The sequence below is a fragment of the Chinchilla lanigera genome, unplaced genomic scaffold (assembly GCF_000276665.1).
Source record: "Chinchilla lanigera isolate Chin_1 unplaced genomic scaffold, ChiLan1.0 scaffold00048, whole genome shotgun sequence".
In the NCBI taxonomy this organism is placed as follows: domain Eukaryota; kingdom Metazoa; phylum Chordata; class Mammalia; order Rodentia; family Chinchillidae; genus Chinchilla; species Chinchilla lanigera.
The window spans coordinates 7153817-7164184 of record NW_004955449.1 but is presented as its reverse complement, the minus strand read 5'-3'; positions in this window follow the sequence as shown (position 1 = coordinate 7164184).

The following is a 10368-nucleotide window of genomic DNA, read 5'->3' as shown; positions in this document are numbered from 1 at the left end:
ATTCATCACTACTGAAAAATTTTACAAAACAAAGATTCTATTCTTGTCAGTTTTCTACTACTCTTTAAAAAGAGGGATCTTTTCAGATAATGTTTCTAAAATATTGAACATATATATTACATATTTGTGTAAATAAACACAACCCAAATCAAAAATCAGCATTATATGAAATGGTCAAAAGCTTAGAGCTTTTACTCTAAAGTCAGAAAAAAGACAAGAATGTCTACCATCACCCCTTCATTCCATTCAGCTCTGGAAACATTAGCCAGAGCAATTAGACAGGAGAAAGAAATAAAAGGAATAAAAGTAGGAAAGGAAGAAGTCGAATTATCATTATTTGCCAATGATATGATACTCTACATAGAAGACTCCAAAAAATTCACCAAGGACTTCTAGATTTAATAACCAGATTCAGTTGCCTAGCTGGACACAAAGTCAACACTCAAAAATCAATACCATTCCTGTACATGAATAAGAAATTGAGAGAGAAATTCTAAAAAATGGTGCCTTCCATTATACAATCAAAAAGAAAAAGAAAAAGAAAAAGAAACAGGAATCAGTCTAACAAAGGAAGTAAAAGACCTCTACACTGAAAACTATAGTACTCTGAAAAAGGAGATCTAAGAGGACACCAAAACATGGAAAGATATCCCTTGCTCTTGGGTAGGAAGAACCAATGTAGTAAAATGACAATGCTCTCAAAACTGTCATACAGATTTAATTCAATCCAAATAAAAATATCATTAGCATTTAACTCACAGAGCTAGAGAAAACATTCCTAAAATTCAGTTGGAACCAGGAGAGACCTAGAATAACAAAAACGATTCTGAGTAAAAATAAAGGAAGACCAGAGGCATCACATGACTTACTTAAAATGATACTACAGAGCTATTGTACTAAAAACCAGCATGGTACTGGCAGAAGCTGACCTAGGAATGAATGAACCAGATTTGATGATGTGGAAACAACTCCATTGTTGGTGGGAGTTTAGACTGGTGAAACCACTGTGGAAATCATTGTGGAGTTTCCTCAAAAAACTAGGACTAGAGGTCCTATTTGACCCAGCTATTCCTTTTCTTGGTATCTTCCCAAAAGAATTGAAAGCATCATACTGCAGCAATATACGCACACCCATGTTTTTAGCAGCACAGTTTGTACCTAAATCTTTGAAACAATCCTAAATGCCCATCAGCTTATGAATGGATGAAGAAGATATGGTTTCTTTATACAATGGAGTACTACATAGCCATAAAGAAAGATAAACTTGAAAAATTTATAGCTAGATGGATGGACCTTGAGATCATACTCTTAAATGAAATAAGTTGGACACATGTGTAAATACCACATTCTCTCTGGTGTGAGAAATTAAAAGTGTAAATAAGAGACAAAATGTAAAATACATATTGTGAAATATGCAGAAATTGTTCTAAAGGAAAGGAAAATGGGGGTGGGATGAGAAAAAAGGATAAAATGGAAACAATGCCATGTAAATAAGGAAGAAATCAGAGTTGAAAAGCAGCTAAGGAAATGGGGGAAAAAAGAACTAAGACATATCATGCACAGTTCCAAGTTTCCTGTGATGAACATGATCATTATGTATATCTAAATTATACCAAAAAACTTAATTTAAAAAGTCACCCATTCATTGTTTTGTAGTAAAATGTAGACATTATCTGCTATATTTTTCTTTTTATTCTGCTCCTTAAAACTAAATTCATTCTTTAGTGTTATAATAGTCGTTTATCTCTTCTGAAAAATTTTATAAAATAAACAAAAAATTTTGTCCTTGTCAATTTTCTTTTATTTTTTAAATAGAGGGATCTTTTCAGTTGTTAATGTTTCTGAAATATTGAACCATATGTGTTATATATTTGTATAAATGTTTTTCATTTATATATCTTATTTTAATTTAAAATCAAACGTTTTAGTTATGCCATAGGAAAATGTTCTGAACAACAATACAGGATATGTTCTACATTGTGTCTGTTGCCCAAGGAGCAATCATTAGGCATACGTGCCTGTGAAGCAATGGAAAAGTAGCTAGTACACTAACAGAATTAATTGTAAATTTCACCAGTTTTGTTACTGTACATGTTAATAGCACTGTACCAACAGAACAATTTTAGATGATATTTCTCCAAGGAACTCATTGTCCACTCTTCTCACAGGAAGTAAACTGGGTGCTAGTTATTCATTAAAAAAATAGGCTTTATCAATTTATAAATTTACTCACTAAAATATAGGTAGAAAGTGAAAAACAACTCATGTCAGCAAAATAAACAAATTAGTAACAGTATAAAAACACATATTAAAAATTTGCCTTCCAAATGTGGTGATAGTATCTTCTGAAGAGTCATAAAATCAAGAAAAAAATAACCCCACCTTTTCAAGGAATTGAAAAACAGTGGTTTTATCATAGAAACAGGAATACCTGTTTGGAAGATTTCCATTTAGCTTGTATTGGATCTATGAATCTCAGGTTAAGAAGCAAACCATTGTCTAAATTCCTAAAGTCAACAAATTAAGTTAAATGGATACCATAAAATTAACAGCACCATTCATTAATAAAGAGGGCTTCATTTGGAAGTTATAAGTAAATCACAGAGCAGCTTCAGTAAAGATCACTGGCACCATGTTTTCTGTCCTGATCAAATCGTTCCCCGCAATCCGACTCAGGAGCAAGATTTAAACCTAGTTTTGGAAACACCACTGTGGACCCAAGACTCCTGTCACAGGTTCCTGCTTCCACAGTTGCAACCCTACCCAACTCTACTGCAGTTCCTGTCCAAGGCAGTCTCCTGTGAAACAGCCGTGTCACTTCATTCACATGGGAGAGATTTCATTAGCAAAAATAATCTAAGCCAAACATTATCTTAAATAATTCTGTGGTAAAGAGTTTGTCTTTTACATCTGTTATCACCACTAATTGGTGTGTTAACCCTTTTTTCTACCCTAAAATAGGGTTCAAATGCAATTTTTCACTGACCTTCACATGTCCCTTTCACCCACTGTTATAGTCCATGAGTCAAAACAAAGTCCCGAATGAAATCATAGGACCAGGAGGAAGGGGCAGCTGGGCACTGGCTATTCTGAGGATTATGGACTGAAAGGCCTATTCATGAGATCGTCCACATGGTAACTACAACTCAGCACCTTGGAATGCTGGAGAATGTCCACTGATTAGCAATCAAATCCCAGGAACTTCTTTTGGCCTTGTGCATTAGCACCGTCATACTTAATTTTAAAACATGATGCTGTCCAAGAAAAAGAACAATAAATATAAATATCCCTTTTGAAAACCTCTCATTCATCTTATTGCCTTGACATTGGTAAGAAGTAAATGTGGTTTTTAAATATTCTGCTTGCAAATGTCAAATGTGCATAAATGGTCCTATAGGATATGTTTGATGTGATATTTTATTTATCCATTTATTTGTTCATTCATCCAGCAGATATTTATTTCGCAGCTATATATTATCCGAGGTGCACGTAGATGTCCATTAATGAAATTAAAAATAATGAAAAGTAGCAGTTCTTTCCTTATGCAATTCCTACTCTAAGAGGGAGATACAATGAACATTACAAACACAGCAGAAGTATATATGTTGTGATATCATGAGATGATAAGTGCTATAGCGAATCCAAATCAGTAGAGAAGGGATGGGGCATGTGGAGATTTGTCATTTCAATGAGGTTGGTGAGGATCAGCCATGATCACAAAGTTACATTTAAGCAAAAGCTAGAAAAAAATTTTCTTTTTGTTCCTTTAAAAAAATAAATACAGTCATATTTTGTTAAAGACAAATATATCCTGTAAGATTTGAGGAAGAATCCTGTTGGAGTGATCTCAGGCCCTGTGATGGAGTGATGGCATTGCTGGATCTATATAGTCACTTGAAGACAGAGGACATATACACTGCAGTGAAATATGCATATGTGACCTCTGTTACCCGTGAAAATCATGTAAAACTATCCTTCCCGTCGTTCTTCAGTTTGCACTGTGCACACTTGGGGTATTAGTACATGGTGATCTACAGAAACCAGGTCGAACAATGAGAGGAAAACGTATTCAAGCAAAAGCATGGCCTGGATGAGGACTTGGAGCCCACACATTCCTGAAACCAAATCAAGAATCGGTTATTCTAGGGTATGGTACATGGGAGTTATGTTACTTAGTAGTTTTGAAATTAGAGTGTCAGTACAAAGGTGAAACACAAGAACCTCATCTCAAACTAAATTCATGACTCCATGTGACTCTCCAAATTGGGATGGGTCACGCAATTATCAAGTATTCTAAAGCAAAGAGAACTTCAAAGTTCAGAAATGCGGTGGGTGGGTCTACACAGAGAATTTAGTGAAAGCTACTGATTATACAGTTCTAGCCAGGCCAGGTTTAAAAATTTAAAAACCCAGGCATTAAGTATTGGGGCATGGGTAAGAAAGCATATTATCCTTTGGTTAATCTTTGGAAAGAAGGAATGGATAAAAAGAAAGAGAGAAGGAAGAAGATAGAGATTAAGAAGAAACAGACACACAGCATGGCACAGGTAATTTCAACACTCTTGAAAGGCTAAGGCATGAGGATCTCATGTTCAAGCCCAGTGAGGGCAACTTAGCATACTGAACTCTTATCTCAAAATAAAAAAGTTAAAAAGGTAAGGAGATGTATCTCAGTGTGAAGACCCTGGGTCCAACCCTCAGTATCACATGAAAGAAAGAAAAAAAAAAGGAAATGATTTAGACACACACAGGAATGAAAGAAGAGAGAAAGGGAAAGCTGAACTTGTTCTACAAAGCTTGTGAGAATTAGCTAGAATCCTGTTATTAAACAATTGTTTTGGTGTCAGACAAAGTACAGAACAGGAGCACTAGCACATCCATATATTTAGCAAATGATTACTGAACGAGGAATGCATATCTTCCCATGCTTCATGTTGGGAAGGCAAGTATGTGGAGACACAGACCCTATTCCTGAGTGGTTTGTAGTTTAAGCAAGTCAGGGGGATCATAAGGAAATAGTAAGCTACCTACACTACAGTAGCAAGGCACATACGAAGCTACTATTTCTATCCCTCCTTTATAGGCATCCTGTACTTTATTGCTTTTTGTTGGTTTGCTTTAGGTGATTTTGCTGTATGAATGAGAGCTCATCAAGAAGAGTTAGAAAGACTCCATGAGACAAGAGGTTGGGAAGAAGGGCAGATACTCTGTTAGATCCAGCAAAATCGTGAAGGGGCATCAACTGAGGAATTGTGGGGAATGGGAACACTTCCTTATGGTTGAGGCTCAGTGGCTCATTTTAACAAATTTCCATGTATCCTCATGAAGTACAGCCAGGGTGAGTGCTAGATTTTAAGTTAGGGGTGAAATAATTGAGATTGATGCTAATTATACTCAGCTGCCAAGATAAGGAGACTGGTTTGAGTAAAAACTGCATCTACTTTTCTGCTTTCTAAGCTGATTGAAACGTTCATTGACACGTTTTAACGATTTCTACAAATTGAAGGTGTGGACTATTTTGGCTACTTGTCACCGCACTAAAAGAAAGGCTGCTAATATAGAGACAGCCATAATCGCTAGATATTTCAGAGATCGGGATTGGAAAAAAACCTGCAACATCTATTAGCTAAAGAGCAAGTTTTGTAGAAATTCAATGTTCAGAGTATTTAAACGTTTTAACGTATTTTTAAGAGTGAAACTAAGTACTTTCACTAAAATATATATTTATTCTAGTAATGTGTTATGGACATTTCCTGTTAGAAGTACCTCCTTTATTTGAAATCAAAATTAATTATAAATAATTAACCTCTGAACATAACTTCCCATTTCTCTTTAGTGTAGGTTCCCATGCCCTTTAAAATATATACTGCTCAAAATTCACCATCAAGATAACAATTTATTAATAAGAAACCTAAAACACAAACAATAATCACCCATGAATTTTCTTGTTTGTCAAGTTACACTTGCAAATAACTATATCTGTCTATGTTTCACTTTTTATGCATCTATAAATATGGGGATAAAGCTAAAATAACGTTCTATGAATAAATTCTGCATGTCACAGTTCTGATTCTCTATTTGCAACTTCCAAGCTGATGAAATAGCAAGAGGACTCCACTTGAACAGTACACAGAGTTCTGGCTAGAGGGTCTCAGAAATTCCTGAAGAACACCACATAACTCGGCATTGCTGAAGAAATGCCAGGTCCAATTTTTGAAGGTCGACTTCCCAAACAATCAGATCTCACGGATCTGATTGTTTGGGAAGTCGACCTTCAAAAATTATGTAAATTCCATTAATAGCTTTTTGGTCTAATATTTCAGCACTTAACAGCCTTGATAGTTTCAGATTTCTTATGGGACATGTAATCATTCTCTAGTGACTTGGTAAGACTGTTGCTTTTCATATTCACCCGAGAAGAATTTGATGTGCTGCCTTTATACTTGCTTTGTAATATCACCTCACAAGACTTCTGAGTCACTAGTGAAATAGCTTCACTTGTCATCCCTTCACTGTCCATCCACTATGACATGGCCTTCTGTCTTGTGTGGAGGTGGAGTCAGACCGTGCAGCACCTACCTGTACAGCCACAGATTTTGTTTGTAATAATTTAGATGGAAAATTTAGGAAATGAATGAAATTCTGATAACTTTACTGAGTAAAATTGAGAAATTCTGCTTGTCTAAATACATATTTCATTTTTAATGGAAAACTTGGCTTCTCTTGGCATTTTTGCTCAAGATATTTCACCCTTGCACTGCATCAACACATTCCCTTATTTTGTCTCATTCTTGGTATTTGTGGTTTCTGCCATGGAGTTCTTTATTCTATCTCTACATCTCTAAGTAATACTCTTTCCAAACAGAAAAACAATGAAGAATACTATATACTTTGGCCTTTTCTGTAGTTACGAGTGTAAAACGCAAAGTGCTCTATAACTTTTCAATTCTTCATGTTGGTTGGCTATGATTCTCACTTCTTGTATAAATTCCAATCTTTTTGTAAACAACAGAAAAACTCTTAGATATGTGTAGAAGTCAAAATTAAAGACTAAAAAATTCCCTCACCCCCCAAAAAGAAGGAAAATAGTAGATTTCATGAGCAAGGGCAACTCACAGAACAAAACATTTGAGAAATTACAGAAAGATATATCAGAAGGAATTTCAGAGGAATGAATGGGAAGGACAGGGGAAGAAATCTTCAAAGAAGCAATTGAAAAAACTTTCAGAGCTGAAAGAATATAGTAAGAATCCAACAAACAAACAAATAGTCAGCACAGTGTTTCAGTGAACTAAATTACAACTCACATAAACACAAGATGGTAATATCGTGGTTTGAAATTCCACATTAATCCATGCAGTAGCATAAAATCTCAGAAATATTTATAAGTAAAATAGGGCAAGTATATAACATGAGAACCAGGGTCAGTTTGGTGTGACATTTTCTACTGACAATGCCAGATATTAGAAGAAAGCACAGCAAAAAGCCTTTCCTGAGATTTCATGTCTGCATAATTACACATAAAATATTCAGGAAACCCCAAATTGGAAAATTAAATTAAAATTATTGCAGATTCTTTTTCCTATAGCATAGAAGGCAGAAATAGAGTTAAATCAGGTTTCTCTCTCAGAATAGCCATGATGAAAGATCATGGACCATGAATTTAAATTCCAGCCTTTATAACATGCAGGAAAACATTCTACCATGAGTGAAAATCAATAGAAAATACAAACACAGTAATGCATTGCCAATAAACTCAGATAATAAAATGTTCACAAACAGTATATTAAGTTATTGTGATTAGAACAATGTTATCTAAAAACAAAGAAACAAAGAAGCAAACAAAGGAGCAAAGCAAAATTTTAAAATACAATGACTAAGATTTAAATCAAAACCTAACAAATATATTGTACAATGATTTATACATTGCCAAAGGAAAAGATCTTGACCTGAAAGATAATCCTGCATAAATCATAAAAAATACAAAGTAGAGCAATAAAGATGTGAACACATAAGAGATTAAGAGATGTTAAGGACATGATGGATATTTACTTTAAAACCCAGGATAAGAAAATGGAAGTGAAAAAAATCTCAAGATGATACTGACTGAGAATTTTATAGCACTGGTGAAGTTTGAGTTCCAGAGAGCACAAGAAAGGGATATTTAGTTAAAAATTGGAAAATCTGTACCTCTAAACAAAGGATAGTATCACAGCAAAACACTACAAAATTACAAAAAAGGGAAGCATAAAAGTGAACAGAGAAAGTGCCTTTGAAAATTGATAAGTGGCAGCTAACTATTCATTAATAAAACGTGAAATCTGGGAGAGTGTGAAGTTACACCTTTCAATGTAGTAAAGAGAATGTTTTTATTAGAATTTGATATTCAACTAAATTCTAATTTTATTAAATGACAATGCAATCCCATTGAAATTTAAAATCCAAATTCATGTATTGATAAAATCCTGAAAACAGCAATCTAATAGCTTCATTTATAACATATCCACTAAGCTTATGGCAAAAGCAAAATATAAATCTTCTCTGAAGAAACACACCTTCAAGCAGGGTCTCAAAACATTTCATATGAAAACTCAAATGAGCATAAGCTCACAACCAAAAATCATAGAGCATACAAGAAGCAAATTTATATAAGCTTCAAGTAGAGGAGAGAACATTATTCCCATAGACATCAGGAATGAAATAGAATGTAAATGCCGTGTACTATGGGAATGTAGTTTATGAACTACGTAGCATTTTAAGTAAGTTGAAAACATATGAACTGACCATTGAATTAGATTTTGTACAATTATTTGCTATCAGAAAAAGATGAGATCCTGTTTTCCTTTAAAAAATTTATTCAGATGGTTTCAAAAGCTAAATATAAAACTCCAAATTATGTTATAAAAAAATTAGAAAAATGCATAAAATACTTATTACTTCAGAAGTGGCAAGTAATTTATCAGAAGTGCTACAAACAGAAGCCAGAAAGAGAAAATATATTAGATTTAGCATCGTAAAAACATTTAACCTTCTGTTCTATGAACAATACATTAACTACAGTTCTCATCTCAGCTATAAATTCCCATCATTTTGCAAACAATGGAAAAATCCCTAAATATAAAGACTAGAATAAAATAGTTATAGATATTTATAGTTATACTACACATAAAAAAGATAGTTATAGTACATATAACCACCAATATATTAAGATATAGGATATATAAGAAGAGTCTGCTAAAAAGAGGCAAGCAAACTTATAATCACAAGGTGAAAAAATCAAAACAAAATACAAATGGATAATAAGCACATGAAAAGCATTGTTAAAAACTGAGGAAATCATAACTAATATAATAGAAAACTATAATTTCTTTCAAACTAAAGGGAAAAACATTATTTTTGGGACTAAAAGGAAAATCAGTGTGCAGTTGTGGAATGTACGTTGTTTGTGGTAATACAAAAATAGCATGCTCTCTTGAGGAGACTTTAACTGTGAAATAAAATTTAAAATGTCAGTCAAACAATTTCACATCAACCTTTATCTATTCATCTAAAAGAAATACTGCCTGTGAGAGCAATCATCAACTATGCACACTATATATTGAAGTGTTAATTTTTATTAGAAAAATATTGAATTCCACTTACAGGTATATCATCTATGAAGAGGGAGCAGATCATGATTTCTATCATAAAATATTACATGGAGTTGAAAAGAATCAAAAAAGTTCAGTTAGCATGAAATAGAAAGTTTATAAGATGAATTTTTAGTTTATTGTGTTATTTTAAGTTTATTGTGTTATTTTAATGTTATACAGAGAAAAAATCATTGTTTATGCATTGCTTGTAGAATATTTTAAAACACAGGAAAATCCTGAAGAATGTGAGCACCTTTTTGATTGACTGAAGTTAAGATATTAAACTATTCCTAGTACACTTGGTGGCACACTGAAATACTTAAGAATGTATTACAGTATAAAAAAGCAAGGTATACTTTCTGCACTAGCAATGTAAACAAAAGCTAGTGTATTAAAATATGACATATTATTTGATAAAATCCTTCAGGCTGTTGACTGACCTTTTATTGGTCAGTTGGGTACATAGTTTTATAAAGTACTACTGTTTCCATTTATTTTCAATTTAGTGAAATTTTTTTTTTAGAAATTTGGATGTTTAAAAAGTATAAGTAAATTATTTGTGGAGGTAAATAAAATCATAAAACAATTTATTTTTTTGAGACAGTGTCTCACTATGTAATCCAGGCTGGCCTTGAACTCACAATGATCCTCCTTTCTCAGCCTCCTGAGTGCTGAAATTACAGGAGTCTTTCCCCATGCTCAGAAAAATCATATCACTTGAAATAAATCCTATTTT